This window comes from Talpa europaea, assembly GCF_964194135.1.
Source record: "Talpa europaea genome assembly, chromosome: 10".
Taxonomy (NCBI): domain Eukaryota; kingdom Metazoa; phylum Chordata; class Mammalia; order Eulipotyphla; family Talpidae; genus Talpa; species Talpa europaea.
Window position 1 is genome coordinate 91,557,179 of NC_140077.1, and position 17,377 is coordinate 91,574,555.

General features: G+C 36.4%; 1 protein-coding gene across 1 annotated transcript in view; it reads left to right on the forward strand.

The window, feature by feature from the left end:
* The window catches only part of USH2A (usherin), a gene marked incomplete at both ends in the record, with an annotated part of 619,110 nt that overhangs the window by 10,950 nt on the left and 590,783 nt on the right, over positions 1-17,377 (forward strand).

Here is a 17,377-nt window from a genome sequence, read left to right on the forward strand (position 1 = left end):
AAAAGCACTCACAAAAGCTTAGGACGATGCTTTTTTGGACTAAAATCCTCAGGAAAGTTTTGTTTTATTTGATTAGTGTATTTTATTTTGTTCAAAAATATGTTGGGGCTCTTCTGGTATCTAGTAGTAATTTTACTCATCACGGCAGCATTAAAACTCCTGCCTGGTTTTTACAGCTGTCTTTCTCAAATAGCATCTGAAGATGAGAATAAAATTTGGCGGTTGCATTAAGATGCTGACCTTAGAGCTACTGAACTTGACACTTGAGACACTCAGAAGGTGTTATATTATTACTTGAGTTGTCAACTGCAGTTTGTATTAACCTTAGAAGTTGCTAAAGGCTGAGATAACTGTGAGATGTCTGCTACTTTACTCTCCTTAGAATAGAGATGCAGCTTACTCTTTTGTTTCCGCAGGGATCTAGAATAGCCCACTGCAGCCAAAAGCTCCCTTGCCTTTCATAGCAGGCCTCCAGAGTGCTCAGTTCCAGTATATGTTCCCACAAGGTCGTCTAGACAGGGGTTGACATGGACCCTGTTCGCACTGCACCCTCATTCGTATTGACAGTCATTTTTGAGTTCCCACATGTTTCTACCCTGAAGCAGGGAGCGAGGTGACTTCCTTAGAAGGTCTTGGGAATTGCTATTTGGCTTTAAAGTTTGTTTTAGCATAGATATTGTTCTTGAGGCTATCAATACACTTTATACATACCTTCATTTTCCCAGATTATAACTAAAATTTTGCCATGTAATTTGCATAGCAGTGTCTTAAAAGTCACAGGAAGACAATTATAAACACAGAGAGGTAGCAATGACTGATTTCTGTAGGAGGGTATATTCAGTATACTTAGTAATACTGAATCAGCGTGCTGTGCCTTGTCTACTCAGATTTTGTTGGGATGTGAGTATAGAAAATGTGGTTGTCATGGAGCAGCATGTCCATGCCGCTGGGATAGAAAATCCTCCAAGAGGGTGGTCTTGTTTGGTGCTGATGGCTTCAGTGCACCGGTGCTCACTTGTCCTTTGTTTGGTGGTTAGCAAACAAGTGGTCTTCAAGCGGCCCATTCTACACACTACCACTGATGAGTACAGGAGAATTGGGTTATAATGTGACAAATGGAGAAACAGCAACTGCTAAAGACAGGGAGTCTGCAGAAAATGCTAACCAGATGTGTGTGTTGTATATTTTTTGTATCAACAGTGATAAAAATATTCTTTTCACTGGCCTTTCTTTTGCCTCATCTGTGAAACTGTGCCATGTTTTAGTAGACAGTAGTAAGTTAAATGCTTTTACAAAGAAAGTTTAAAATCTAAATGTGAAGAACTTAACCATGACTGAATTACTCTCCTGGGGATAAAATGCTCTTAGTGTGCCTATTGAATCAACATTATCATTTCAATACTTGTCAAATATGAGTCATTTCCGGGTTTAGGCAAAAATTCTTTATACATCTTTAAATCTTACCCTTCTTTCAAGAAAAGGTTACTGTAGTTATGATTTAATGAGACTGCTTTATTTCATATCTGTTGACTATAAAGAGAAAACTTGTCCTTTCCAATTTATCTACTTTATTTTTACATAAGTTTTTTTTTGGGGGGGCGTAGTCCACATTTTCCATTAAAACCGCAGGACTGAACAGTGACACAACTTTCAGAAAATCTTTCAGATTGGTCTTTTCTTCACATAGCATTTGTCTGAATGGTTTCAGGTAGCTGGCATTATGAGATGCTGGGTTTATGCAAATGAAAATTCTCAAGCTATTTTTGGCTTTCAATTTAAAAATCTGCTAAGGGTTCCTTTACATTGGACACCAGCTTGACTATAAGATTTATTCTGATATTGATAATGCTTCCTGTTATAGAGGTTCAATAGGGAATGTGTTCATTCCTGAAAGTTGTTACAAAGTAGTGAGGACAAGAGATTCCACGAAGGGAAATCTGTTTCAGGGAATGCTACTCTGTAAGCCAACAAATTCACTTCCTTGCTTTCCTTATTATAGTGTATATAATTTTACAATTTAGCTGAGGGACAAAATCATGTGTCCTTGACTTCTGCATAAAAACATGAGTATAGTGAGGCACCACTAAAGTATGGTGCCCTGTCAAGCTGTATTGGGATGTGTAGGTAGTGACAGAGCTCCTGTAGCTCAAGATGAGGCTTCTACTTTTTTCCTGCTTCCTCCACCTGCCTGGTATTAAACAGGCACATTTTATTTGGGTAGATTTTATGGGCAAGCTTTGCACCAGTGCAACTTGCATCTCTTTTACTGTATAACTGCAAAGAAAATATTTAATTATGAAATGTAATTTACATACTGTTGTATTATTAGGTAGTGCATCCTGGATTCTGTTGGATTTTAGGATTAGGAATTTCTACTATGCTCTGCATAAGATGGAACATATAATTAATAATCTGCTTAGTCAGTTTTCAAATTGCAAGTTTGTAATTAATGTGTGTGTTTATTCAGTTCAACGTGGTCACAAGTCAGTGAATTTGTATGGGTGTGTGTGTACATACTATATGTGTGTATATGTACATATGTAAAACACATGACTTTACTCATGGAATTGGTTCAACTTACCTCAGACAGCTGACTCAGTATCAGCTTCCCATCGGTAAAATCAGAATTCTAATTTCAAAATTCTAAATTCAGAAAAAAAGAAATGAGTTTTAAATAATTAAATCCCTGGGCAAAAAAGATGCTGTGAAGAAGCAGACATTCTGAATATTGGAAGTCTAATTTCTTAAACAAAAAAAAAAAGCCCAATATTATAGTGATGGATCTAATAGTTTTTATTCAAGAACTAGCATTTTGAAGCTTCAACCTGTTGGAAAATGATTAGTTTTTAAATTAATATTCATTCAGGGACTGGAATCTGACACGATTGCCAATTTAAATTTCACTTTGGGGTTTATTATATTGGCTATTTCAAATTATATCAAGCTGAAATTCGTTATGTCATATTTTTGTACTAAAACTGGAAAAAATCAATTCTGACTTTTTATTATCAAATGGGGAACACTGATAACATTAGCAATTTTTTTAAGCTCAGTTTTCATACTGAATCAGCACACACTGTGGTTGGTATAAGAAATCACTTGATTTTCTTTTAAAGAAGTTTCCTTTTAAAGAAGTTTTGAAATACATGAGGGGATTTTATGTCAGTTTGCTATGGATTGGTAGGTAAAACAGCTTGGAAGTGTATTCACTTTTTTTTTAAATTGGGCTTGAAGGTTTTATTTATTTTTGCATAGACGAACTGGGATACAGGCTAGAGGTGGGGGGCTGAGAGGAGTGAGAGGATTCACCAGAGACAGAATGGGGAGCAGAATAGGCAAATTTGCTGAATTACACTGCTGAGGGCAGCAGAGGGTGAGACAGGACAGGTCTGCTGTACCATGTGCTTTAGCTCTCTGGCCAGGAATCCAGCTCAGGCCATTGCAGTAGGCCTTCACAGTTGTAGCCCCGAGATTTCACCCCTAGGCCACCAGGGAGGACCCATGTATTTGCATTTAGTTGCGTATAATTTAAAAGGAAAATCTCAGAGCTTCCAATGGAAATACTTTTTCCCTTCAGCAATTCCACATATTTTATAGGACAAGTAGTATCAAAAAAGCAGTATGTAGTTATTATTCAGGAATTATACTGAAATGCAGTAAAACAATTACTATAATTGAAGCTGATGAATTACAGCAACTATGGAGCCAAGAAATGGCTTAGCAATGGGGTCATTCAAGTTTTTTCAGTATTCTTAAGTCTCCTTAATACACTGACAATTCAAGAGCCAAAGATAGTTTGAAGTACAATTGTGTGGAAAGAGCAGTTGTAATCTGACACACTGGAGGGAAAATCATATGGGTAAATAAAGTTTCAGGAATCGATAGATGAAGAATAGGATTTTCATGATCATCGTTTGTTCATGAAATATGTCCCTTTGATGTATGTATTCAATCTGGAAAAGGAAAACTATTGATAGTCTGGAGAAAAGGAAAATGCGATTTAACCAACATTTGTTAGAATAGTTACACCACGTCTCTCAATTAATCTCTGTAGTGTATGCCCATGTGCACACTTTATAAAGGCATTTTCATATCCCCATTGATTTGAAGGAACATAAACTTCCCTTGAAGCCTTATGGGAGATTCCTCGTTCTGGTCAGTAAACTTATACCTGGGTTCTCAGGAGAAAACTGCCTCAATCCCCATTCAGTGGCTCTGAAGCTATACCTTTCTTTCCTTTATCAAGTTTGTTTCTTGTAACTCTATATGTGTATGTGTGTATTTATTTGTGCAAAGCCAGTTTGCAGCCAGCTGAGTATCCCCCAAGTTACTTCAATAGTTTAAGATTTTTCAAAACTAAGTAGGGATCAATAGAATTTAATGAAGCTTTTCAGAATAATCAGTTAAAAATGATGATAATAATAGCTGCCATTATTGAGCCCTGATTATGTGCACTGTATTAACTTTGTACATGCTTAATTTTCAAATGTTAATAATAGTTCTCTGACATTGGCTTGTATTATCTCCATTATAGAGATGAGAAAAATGAGCTCTAGGAAGGTTAAATTACTCTAAATTTGTAATCTCAAGTTTGTCTGACCTTTAATTAAATGATAATAAATTACCATAAACCTAGGTCACTGTGAAGACCCTTGTCAAAAATGTAAGAGCTGAAAATACATATTTGTAATGTAAATACAAATTAATTTTTAGACATGTTTGGACATATTTATGTTATAAATATTTATAATGCTTCACATATTTACATGATTTCTATACATAAATCAGTTGATTTCACAACCCTACCCCTCATTGATACAGTGGTGTAAATGCAAAATAGAATGCAGTTTTATAGAAAATTCTACTTTAGATCAATATGACTGATGTCAGTCAGGAGAGACTACAGTGTTTTAAAAAGGGAATATTCCACTTAACACATCTTGAGCATCTGATCTATACCCTACAGAACTAAAGTTTGTTAAGATACAATAGAAGCAAGAAGGGGAGAATCATCTTCATCGACTGTGGGAAGAGGTAAAACCATCTGAGTAAACATTAGTCTCTGTATTTTGCATTTTATTGTTGAAATAGCATTGCCTTATTATGTTTCAGCATTGCATCATTATAAATCAACTTTTGTACATACCACATTAAGTTCACCATCAAAAGTCCAATTCTTTCCCTCACCATACAGTAGAAAAGAAAACATTTAGTCAGACAGCAGGACTTTAATTCTTGACATTTCACTAAGAATTGTGTAACCCTGGGAAAATTATGTTATGTCTCGAAATGTTAGATGCCTGTTGTAACTTGGGGACAAAGATAAATCTGACCTTTTTAGTTTATACTATGAATGTGACATGTGAAGGAAATGATGTCTGATAACACTTTAAATTCTGTAAGCCCCAGCTCTGATGGAGCTTCGAGTCGACTGGGAGGAAAAGACAATCGGATAATCACACCAGTGAAAGCAAAATTATAACTGATGTGTGCTGTGTCTTGAGCAAATATCTGAACTCAAGGAAGTCTTACTTGAAGAAATAATGTGTGTTTTAGTTTTCTAGGCCTGCCTGGAATAAAATTATAAGCTGGGTGGCATAAAAACAGAAGATTATTGTCTCAGTTCTGGAGGGTAGGAAGCTGAAGTCACAGTCACCACAAGGCTTGCTCTCTCTGAATCCTGCAGGCAAGTTTCCTTCTCTGCTGCTTCTAGCCTCTTCTGTCTGCCAGCAATTCTTCGCTTTTAGCCACACCATGCTGATCTCTGTGTCTATTATTAAGTAGCCCCCTTCTCCCTTTGTGTATGTGTTAATTCAGTAAGTTTATCTTAACATTATTGCATTTTCAGAAGCAAAGATACTTTCCAAATAAGTTCACATATACAGGCACTGGGGGCTAAAACTTCAATCTCTTCTTAGGGGTACCGTGGGGGTGTCCCAAGTTAGCTGTTTAACAACATGTGATTAAAATTCAACGAGACAAAAAAAGTCAGGAAGAACTCTCTATACAACATAGCAACCAAGTGCAAATGCCCTTTTCTAAAAGGTTATATGTTGCCTACGAGAAGATAAGAGACCAGTGTGGGGAGGTGCTGCAGGTGAAGGGGACCATCACCTACAATGAGGCCCGGAAAGGTGAGACATTAAAGAGCACTGCTGGAGAGCTTTCACATTTTCCAGTGGACTCTGTTGAAATATTTTATGTGGGGGGTAGGGGATGGGGAGAAGGGGAAGGAAGGAAAAGAGATGACATGAACTGATTTTCTTTTCCTGAGATTATTCTATTTGCACAAAAGAACAGTTTTGTGTGAGGACAAAAAAGAAAAACTTATCAGGTGATTTTCATTGCCCAAGTGAGATGTTCCATATCCCTTCAATTAACATGGCACCAGTAAATATGCAGAGGCCTGGTCAGCACTGAGAGCATTTAGGAATTTAAAACAAAGGACTTTGTGATGGAAGGAATGTGGAGGGTAAGGCAAGGGAGTTGTTGCTGAATCCAGATTCCTGGTGTGGCTATTTGTACAGAGAACGGTTTCCTTTGCCCCAGTGGAAACACTGAAAGTGAATTGGATATTTGATACTCAGTACATATGAGCTGGACTGTCTCAGGACAATAATGCTCAACAATAGAACTCAGCATTGTTGGTAAATTTCTACTACCCTTAAAATACTTCCCTCTCTATAAGCCTTCCTTGGTGGATTAAAAAGTGTGTAATAAAATAATCAGAATTCAAGATGGGAAATGCCAATTCAGGCATTTCAGGAAAGCTGTATGAAGAAGGCAAGATGTGAGTTAATTCTGAAAGACAAAAGGATTTTTAATAGGTGGAAAAGAAGAAATTCTATACAGCAGGAAAAGATGAACTTGTAAATGACACCAGTAAGAGTGGGGGGCCTGAATTTCTTAGAAATGTATCATGCATAAATAAAAAAGGCTGGAAAAGAGTATTACAGAGAGCTGTGAAGTTTTCCTTTTTTCCCATGGTTTTTCACCCACTCCTAATCCAATCTTTCTGCAACTGATTTAAGCCATTAGTGTATATACTACAAAAAGTTTTGCTTATCTGATAGGTGCAAAAACATCATCTTATTTCACATTGCTGTGTTTTTTGTTTTTAGATTAGAATGTTAGTCTCTTATTTCATAGCAAAAATTTAAGGTCAATAAGAACATTGCTATAGAAAAACCTCCTATCATGATCTAAAGCAAGTTGTGAATAAATTAACATTTAAACTTGGAAACTGATATGTGAAGATTTAGCAATTTTTCTTTCTAGGAAATAGACTCTCGGCCAATAGCTATAAAATGTACAACATATAAAAAAAAGCTATATACAAATGCTATAGTGAAATTTATTACATATGCTACTAAAACTGAAAAGTGCTATAAAGAGTATTTTCCAGTGTCTACTTATTTGTTTTAACAATCTCTAGTCTTGAAAATGCCAACATGGTAATTCTGTCAAATTTGCCATGGTTAAAATTTGATGGTAGTGCTTTATAAACCAGTATTATCTAATGGGATTGTCATTCATATTCAACCACTTTCATCTAAAAGCCAAATATGAGACAAATAATTTTTGCTGTTTTTGAGGGGAGGCAGTTTTGTGCCCAAAGGGCTAACTGATACCTCCAGTTATACATGAACAATTCCCACTTAAGACAGAGAGAACTGCATGCACATAACCTGGGGCGGAATTTGGCCTATGGTATGTTTCACTCGGTAATGGAATAGAGAATATGACTTTATTTGAACATGGGCTTGAATAGTTTTATTTTCCCATACTGTATCCCTTGATATTTCTCTCTCTATAATGCAACATTCAAAAGTACACTAAGCAGCTCTATTGTTTTGGATACATAATAAGAGCATATGTTCAAGATACCAGATGTTCAGAACACATCTGTAAACCAAAGAAAGATTAGTTAAAATAAAAATATTAAGTTTTTCAAAAATTACAGGCTTTTATAGGTTTGCTAATCTTGTAATTATAGCAGTGAAAAAATTTATAAAGTTAAAACTATAATATTTTATATACTTGATATAACTATGTGCACATATATATGTAAAATACATGTCAGGAAAAGTAATATTCTGCTTGCTATAGATTACATGAAATATTTTTCACAGACTTTATAAATGAATTTTGCTGCCCTTTGACAGTTTGTTGTCTTTGATTATTTAAAGTTCACAAGTGAGTGAGATCAGCCAGTATCTGTCTTGCACGTTTTGACTTATTTCACTGAGCATCACCTCAAGATCCATCCATTTTGTCCCAAAGGGATTTCATCTAGGGCATTTGAACTGGGGGCTTATTGGAGGATGAGTGAAGTATTTGCATGTAATGATGTGTGAAGTTACACTCCCAAAAGTATATGGTTATGTAAATGACTGAGAAATTAATAAAAATGAGGGAGGAAAATGCCATGAAACCATCCATTCTCAAATTGAATTGTATATTCTAAAAGTAGAAAAAATAGAATCATTTTTGTTTATACTTAAGTTCATGATTTTCAATTTGAAGAGGGAGGACTGAAAGTGGGAATTCCAGGGCAGAGGTGGGGTATGTGTGTGGGGTGATGAGTGTGCAGAATACGTGCATGTGAGTTTTGGGAGGGGAGGAAGAGGCAAAGCTCAGGGAGCTGAGAGACTCAGTCCCTTTGTGCCAGTTTCAGTGGAGGGGTGGGCGGTTGGCTAAGAAAGTGCAGATTAGAACATACAGTGCAATGTGATTTGTTTTCTAGAATGCAGATTCCTGGTCCTGTTCAAATTATTTTACCCAGAATTTACATGTTACATATTGGGGGTGTTGGCACTTCAGGGAATTTGTAGAGAGGAGGTGGATCCAGTTTGGGTTGAAAATGATGGAGAGAGAAAAAAAACCTAAATAGTGAGCTGCCAATGAGATGAATTCTGTGGGAACACTGGGACAAATGGTGGCCTTTATAATTTAAGCCCCTAAAATACCTGCAGCAATCTCAGGTCAAGCATCGCAAAGTACAAAGGAAGTATTTTGTAAATACAAAAATGAAGTAAAAACCCAGAAATATTGAAAACTGGGGAACCCAATCTTGGAGAGGTCCAGGATGGATAATATTTGTTTCCTTCTTTATCTTTAAACATTCTTTTTAAAAAATCATAATTATAGATTCAGAGACACTTGTGGAAAATAATCTTCCGAGATCACACTCTTCACCCATTCTCCCCAGTGATAACAGCTTTGAAAACTATAGGAGGGTACTGAGCTAAGATACTCTTGTTGATACAATCTACCCATTTTAGTTATATTTCCCATTTTTCTTGTTTGTGTGTGTCTGTTTTTATACAATTTTATACAAGGATAGACTTGTATTTCCAGGATAGTCTAGATACAACACAGTTCTCCCTCTGTAAGGCCAACCCCAGGGATCCTTTTTTAACCACATCATCTTGTTCTTTCCTTTATGTCAGCTCCAGGTCCCTAACTTCTGGCAGCCACTAATCTGTAAAATTCTGTCTTTTTAAAATATTACATAAATGACATCATACAATATGTAACTTTTCTAAGATAGGGTTTTTCACTCTGCTCATTCCATGGCAATTTATCTAAGGTTTTGAGTGTATCAGTAGTTCTTTTTTATTGTTGCATTGTAGTCCACACTATTGAAGTACCACAGTTTCTTTAACCATTCAGCAATGGAAATACATCTCATTGTTTCCAGTTTTTTCTATTACAAACAATGCTAATGGAAACTCTTGTATGTAGGTTTTTGTTAACATAAGTTTTCCTTTCTCTGTGATAAATGCCTAGAAACATTAGTTGGGAAGGGTCCCTTTGCTCTAGTGAATTGCTTTTACTTATTTGTCAAGTATTGATTGAACATATTTGTATGAGTTTATTTCTGGAATTTGTGTTCTGTTTCAGTGATCCAGTCAACTCCCGACTACTGTGAGTCTTAACTACCTGGTACAGTGACCCTCCTGTTTTCATTTCTTCATCTGCTGCTGCTTTTAAATAATGTATTTTAGGGCTTGTGTCTTCTATAAGTTTAAAATAGCTTTGCCTGTGTCTACACAATATCTTACTGGAATTTTGATAGGAATTGCATTAAATATGTATGCCAGCTTAAGGAGAATTGATATCTTTTACTATGTTGAATTCCAACCCATGAACATAGTATTTCCATTTATTTAGTAGTCTTTAATTTCTTTACTGGCATCTGGTAGTTTTCAGCATACAATTCCTGTACATGTTTTGCTAAATTTATTCATACATGTTTAATTTTTGGAGTGATTGAAATTGATCTGTGGTTTAAAGTTGAGTTTCCATGTTTTTTGTTAAGATATAGAAATGTTGATTTTTGTGGGATTGAGCCTATATTTTGAAGCACTGTTGAATTTATTAGTTCTGAACGTTCTTTTTTAAGTTGTTAGGATTTTCTCTGTGGACATCTACAAATAGAAGCAATTTCCCTTCCAATCTGTATAATTTTTGTATCTTTTTCTTTCTCTCATAGCAGCTAGATTTTCTTTTTTTTAATAGATTTATTTATTTATGCATACAAGAGCTGGGGCACAGGCCAGATATATGAGGGGTGAGAAGATTCACCAGAGACAGAGTGGGGAACAGAACAGGCAGACTGACTGAAATCCACTGCTGAGGGGAGCAGTGGGTGAGACTGAGGTCTGCCTCGCCATGTGGGTTGATCCCTGGCTGGCCGGGGATCGAACTCATGCTGCAGAGGCTGCGGATTGCTTCATAGTGCAGTGCTTAACCCCTTGCACCACAAGGGAGGCCCAGCAGCTAGAATTTTTAATGATATGTTGAATATGGTTGATGAGACCAAATATCCTTCCCTTGTTCTAAATCTTAGGGAGAAATACTTCAGTCTTTCACAATGAAGTTTTATGTTTAGTTATACAGTTTTTTGTAGCTGTTCATAGTGTTTTTATTTTTTTTTATCATTAAGTGTGAGATTTATTTATTTATTTATTTTTTTAATTAATAAATTTTATTTTTATATTCCCCATACAATTGCAATCCCCCCATTCTGACCCCAATCCCTCCCCTCCCGCCCCCCACCCCCCAAAAAGTGTCTCTGGTTCATTGTTGATTTTGATTTTCACTTTCTTATAGTTATTCATTTTCCTGGTCCCTTATTTAAGTTTTCTAGATTCCTGCTATGAGTGAGACCATCCGGTATTTTCCTTTTTCTTTTTGGCTTATTTCATTGAGCATGATCCCTTCCAGCGCCATCCATGTTGCTGCAAATTGCATGTGTTTATCTTTTTTGAATGCTGAGTAATATTCCATGGTATATATGTACCACATCTTCTTGATCCAGTCATCTATTTTTGGGCATTTGGGCTGTTTCCAAAGCTTAGCTATTGTAAATAGTGCTGCTATAAACATAGGGGTGCAGGTGTTCTTTGGAATTGATGTTTCTGTGTCCTTTGGGTAAATACCTAGGAGTGGAATTGCTGGGTCATATGGAAGCTCTATGTTTAGTAGGTCCAGAAATCTCCACACAGCACTCCATAGTGGTTGGACCAGTTTGCACTCCCACCAACAGTGCAGAAGAGTTCCTTTTTCTCCACAACCTCGCCAACATTTGTTGTTGCTAGTTTTTTTAATATGTGCCATTCTCACTGGTGTAAGATAGTATCTCATGGTAGTTTTGATTTGCATTTCCCTGATTGCAAGTGATGTTGAACATTTTTTCATATGCCTGTTGGCCATTCGCATTTCCTCTTCAGAGAAGTTTCTTTTTAGCTCCTCTGTCCATTTTTTTGACTGGATTATTTTCTTTGTTGTTGTTGAGTCTCATCAGCTCTTTGCAGATTTTTGTGATCAGTCCTTTATCATTAGTGTTGTGTGCAAAAATTTTCTCCCAGTTGGTGGGGTTTCTCTTTGTTTTTGTTATTGTCTCTTTTGCTGTGCAGAAGCTCTTTAATTTGATGTAGTCCCAGCTGTTGATCTTTGCCTTCACTATCACTGCTTTGGGTGATGTGTCTGTAAAGATGTCTTTGATATGCAAATCACGTGATTTGTTCATAGTGTTTTTAAAAGGATCCAAGCTACCATATTTTCATGCACTTTTGTTATAAACTCTGTGATATCTAAATGCATTGGCTACAGTGGTAGGGTGTAAGAATCCTTTGTAGAAGAAGTTTGATAGAAAAAGAGGACATGGATATGTGTTCAAATGCTGCAAAGTGAGTCTTGACAGACTGGACCAGCTCTGACAAGTAAAAAGTGGTGTCTATTTTGACAGTGTTCAGGTATACTAGCTAATTGTAACATGCTTATGAGGAAGCAATGTGTAAACATTTGCAGGTTCTCTTTAACATTTTTTCAGCAAACATTTTGTCAAGAGTGAAGTTCAAAGAAAAGTCAAAATAATTTCTGAAACAAATATCACTGGCTATAAATATAATCACTATACAGGAAACAAAGTATGTTCTTTACTGTCTGTGGTTATTGCAACTACTGCTGCTCCCGGACGTACATCCCTTTCCTGTGGACCAATTGAAGAGTTAGCCTTAATTAAAAATGTAGGCTTGATACTTGGGCAACATTTAACTTGGTATCAACTTGTCAACATTTTAACTAATTAATGTGACCAGGAATACTTCAGGGAAAAGATAAATTGCTAATATTTCATATTAAACAGGAATGAAACAAGGGTAGGTAGTGTAATTTATACTTTACAATATTTTGTGTCAATGTTGGCAGGCATGTCTTTTGGAAACCACTTTAGAGGTTGGAGAGTTACTTGTGAACCCTAAGACTTGTCTCTTTGCATATTTAGTTCCCATCACCTTGGTTTACACCTCATCTGTGGATGAGGTCAATGATGCAAAAGCAATTGTCATCATTATTTACAGATCTCATGACTAGGAATTTCTTGTGTTAATATATGTAGTTTGATGTTCATTTGTACCATGTGTAACTGGTTCATGTAGTGATTAAAATAATAAGCAATGCTTGATCATGGTTAAAATAAATACCGAGGATAAATTCTTCTATTAATTAGTGAGAGTGTATCCAAATTAGCATCTATAATTATGAGCTGTTGTTAATTTTTGTTGCAACCTATTAGATATCCTGTCCTAAATCATTAACACTTGTGTAATTGAGCATTGAGAGTAGGTGACTTACTTTTAAAATGTATAGCAGAAGTTTCCATGGAAAACGTACTAGTAACTATACATTTTAGATAGCATTTCAAACAATCTACCATAAAAAGTTCATGTGAAATTTTAGATTTAGCATAATCAAAACTATTGTTTACTGAGTCAGGCATTAAGAATAGGAAATGTGTCCACGTGCGTGTATTCTTTGATGCAAGATTCCCTTGCATGCAGATTCATTTTTTGTATGGCTTTCTGTTTCCTTAAGTCATATTGTATTTCCTTTTGATTATAACCTTTGATATCATTCTTAAATTGGTCCTGTCTTATGACTTTGTAGGGGGCAGAATTGGACACAGTGCATGTTCTCTATGACCTGAGCAGACGGGGTGAAGGAGGAGTCCTGGAGCCCTCAGTGGCTTTTTTGCAGGCTTTTATTGGGATTTACCTGGTACACACCAAGCAGGGATGCTGGGAGGCCTGGCGGTCTCCCAGCCACCAGCAAGTCTTCACTCTGTCTGTGCTCTCCAGCATTCTCTCTCCTCTCTGCTTCTCTCGCGGTTCTGCTTCTCTGCTCTCCTTCTCTTGTGGTTCTTCCGATGTTTCTGCTCTCTGCCCTTCTTTCTATTCGTCCTGACAGCGTCCCCATGGTACCGCCCATATAAGCCCAGTCTCTTAGCCCAGGTGAATCCCATCTACATAGGCCCACACTCTGTTCCAGGTATCTGTCATCAGGCATGCATTCAGGACCGCAAGGATCCATCATCAATCCTCATGGCAGGAGGGCAGAAAAGCCTGATACTTTTTACCTTACCCTACAGACTTGTATGCTAACTGATTGGGAGTGTGCTGTTACTGTGAAGATGCATTAGTATAGATGTTTGTAGCTGTGGGGTAGCTGAAGTGGCATAAGTGAAATATTAAGAAATTTCCCTAAATTATAATTTTGTTTCTTTCATGTTTTTATTAGTAGATGTCACCTTCTTTTTTTTTAATAATAAATTTTATTTTTATATTCCCCATACAATTTCAACCCCCCCATTTTGTCACCTTCTTAAATAGGTTAATTGCTTTTAGGCCATATTTCTTGACCTCTGCACTATTGACTTTTTGTACAGGATAATTCTTTGTCCTGGGGGCTGGCCTGTGCATTGCAGAATGTTTAGCTGCATGTCTGGCTCTACCCACTAGATAACAATAGCAAACCTTACATCTCCTCCTCTATCCTAGTGACTAGCAAAAATGCCTTCAGATGTTGCCAAATGATGCAAGAAGGGCAAAACCACCCTTCATTGAGAACAACTGCTTCAGAGTTTCAACTTTAGCTATTTTATTTCCCTATATAGTGCACTTTTTTTTTTTGATAGGCATGAGTTGTAAGCACACCTATATAGAAAAGGCTTGATGTTAAAGTTAATCATTTTTAATCAAAATGTTATCAAAGTTCAAGTGTGAACATCAGGACAAAAAATTCTGAAAAGCTATTTGCAATTTTTTTAAGATTTAATTAATTATTTATTTATACAAGAACTGGAGTATAGGCCAGGTTCGTGGGAGGGTGAGAGGATTCACCAGAGACAGAGTGGGGAACAGAACAGGCAGACTGACGAAATACACTGCTGAGGGGAGCAGCAGGTGAGACAGGAGAGCTCTGCTTCTCCATGTGGGCCCCTCCCTGCCGGCTGGGATCAAACTGGCGCTGCAGAGGCTGTGGACAGCTTCACAGTATGGCACTCAACCGCTGCGCCCCCAGGGGAGGCCCGCCATTTGCAATTTCTAAGGTTGACTAATAAGAATTCTGAACTGGTGACATGTCAGAGTTTGACTGAAAGTTATACAATTTAAAGAAAATAAAGTTGATTGAAGTATATAGCATTGTTAACATCAGAAATATTGTACTTCAGAGTCTGAGTTATAAGGAAAGGACTGGATTTCAGTAAATAGCTGATTGGAAAGGAGGGCTATTTTGTAGATGTCTCAAAATGTGTTGGTGTGACAGTGTTCAGGTCGGAGTTAACATTTCTGTACCAGAGACATATTTTCCTCCAAGGTTATTTTTTTTTTTTTGCATTCGTAGCAAAACGTGAGAATATAGTTGCTTTGTATCTTTGCCAGTACTTATTTATTTGCTATGTTTGGTCTCTGTCTCTCTGCCTCTCTTACTCCCCTCTCATTCCACCATCATTCTGATAGATCTTTATAGTTGTCATAATGTGGTTTTGATTTGCATTTCTTGGTGACTAATGACACTGAGGACATTCTTCTCCTGCATTTATTTGTCCTCTGTGTATTTTCTTTGGTGAACTATATTTCTTCCCATTTGAAATATAAAGTTGTGTTATTTGCTTTCTTAGGGAGTTTCAATGGCTTTTTCTGTGTTTTTCCTACAAGGCCCATGTCTCCCTTGTTTCCAAATATCTCCCAGTTAGTGACTTCTTGTCTACTTTCTATGCCGCCTTTTACACATCATGCGTTTTCAGTTCTTCAGGTTTTGACTGCCCTTGACAATGTTTGCTTTGGATCATTTTGCAGAATCATCAGATAGTAGATTTTTGGGTTTTGTCTAGAATTTCTTGTTGTGAATTGGTAGGGAGAGAGAGGTTGAAGTTGACTTACTCTATCTTGGTCACTATCAGAGTATTTAGAGGATGCTTTTTAATTTTCAATATTAAATATTTTGAATTCATAAATAATATTTATGATTGCCATTTTCAGATGGAAAAATTAAAGCATCAAAAGACAGAATTTTTAACTTTAGGGAAAAAAAAAAACACATCACATGGGAAACAACCAGTGGTCTAAAATATCTGGAGCAACTAAAACTTGATGGTAAAGGTTGATGGTAAATCCTACTTACTGTGTTCTGATTACAAGACCCTGGAAGGCAACTTGTTTTACTTAGCACCTTATTGAATTCTGGCTTTTTTTCCTGTGTATTCTTAGTATTTTTGGAACTTCTTCAATTAAATATTTGCCAAAAGAGAACAGATTTTTAAGACTATGTAAATAAGGCTGTCAAGGAACTTTTTTTATCATGTGCAGGAGAATCTTTTTGTCCAATATCCTATGGTGACATTATAGCAGACTTGAGCCAGTTCACAGTATGTATGATGACCAATCACGTGTTGGGCCAGGATTGACAAATGTGTCTTTTGTATCATATGTGATATGGTGGATAGAACCTCCAGGTCCCTGGAAGACAATTAAATCCTCTTGCTTAAAGAATTTTATCTTAATAAATGTAAAAGACCATAGATGTCCATTATGCACATGATACTTTTGAGGCCTGGAGGTTACGGAGGAGCAAATCCATGGCCACTATCTTTAAGATGTTGTACACAGGAGAAAATAAACAAAATTGCGAGGGAGAATTTTGGAAAATAATTTTGGAGTAAAATGAGACTTAAATCACAAAAGTTGTAAAATAAATATTTTAGAATACTTAGGAAATAATAAAAAAAACAAACCCTCAATCCCATCTTCTGCTAGTTTTAAAAACAATTCCTCTGTTTATAGCAGCACTGTTTACAATAGCTAAGCTTTGGAAACAGCCCAAATACCCAACAATAGATGACTGGATCAAGAAGATGTGGTACATATATACCATGGAATATTACTCAGCATTCAAAAAAGATAAACACATGCAATTTGCAGCAACATGGATGGCGCTGGAAGGGATCATGCTCAGCAAAATAAGCCAAAAAGAAAAAGAAAAATACCGGATGGTCTCACTCATAGCAGGAATCTAGAAAACTTAAATAAGGGACCAGGAAAATGAATAACTATAAGAAAGTGAAAATCAAAATCAACAAAAAACTATGAACCAGAGACACTTTTTGGGGGGTGGGGGCTGGGAGGGGAGGGATTGGGGTCAGAATGGGGGGATTGCAATTTTATGGGGGAATAAAAAAATAAAATTTATTATTTAAAAAAAAATAAAACTCAGAATGTAAAAAAAAAAAAAATTCCTCTGCCCTCTTAAAAGGAGTATTTCATATCGTTCTAATCATAGCACATCATTAATGCATATATATTTTTGCCTACTGCCTCTTTTTCTTTAAACATTATATCATGATTTATTTCCAGTTGGCTTCATAGTTCAATCTAGGTCTTGAGGGAAGATGAAGAGAACATAAAGGATTTTGCTGAAGGGGCCAGCATCAGGATTTAGGAAACTGTTATACTCTAGATTAATTTTGTTTTAAATGTAGAAAGTTATACCCCTATGTCCTGTAAAGGTTTGTCCTTAATGGTGTAATTTC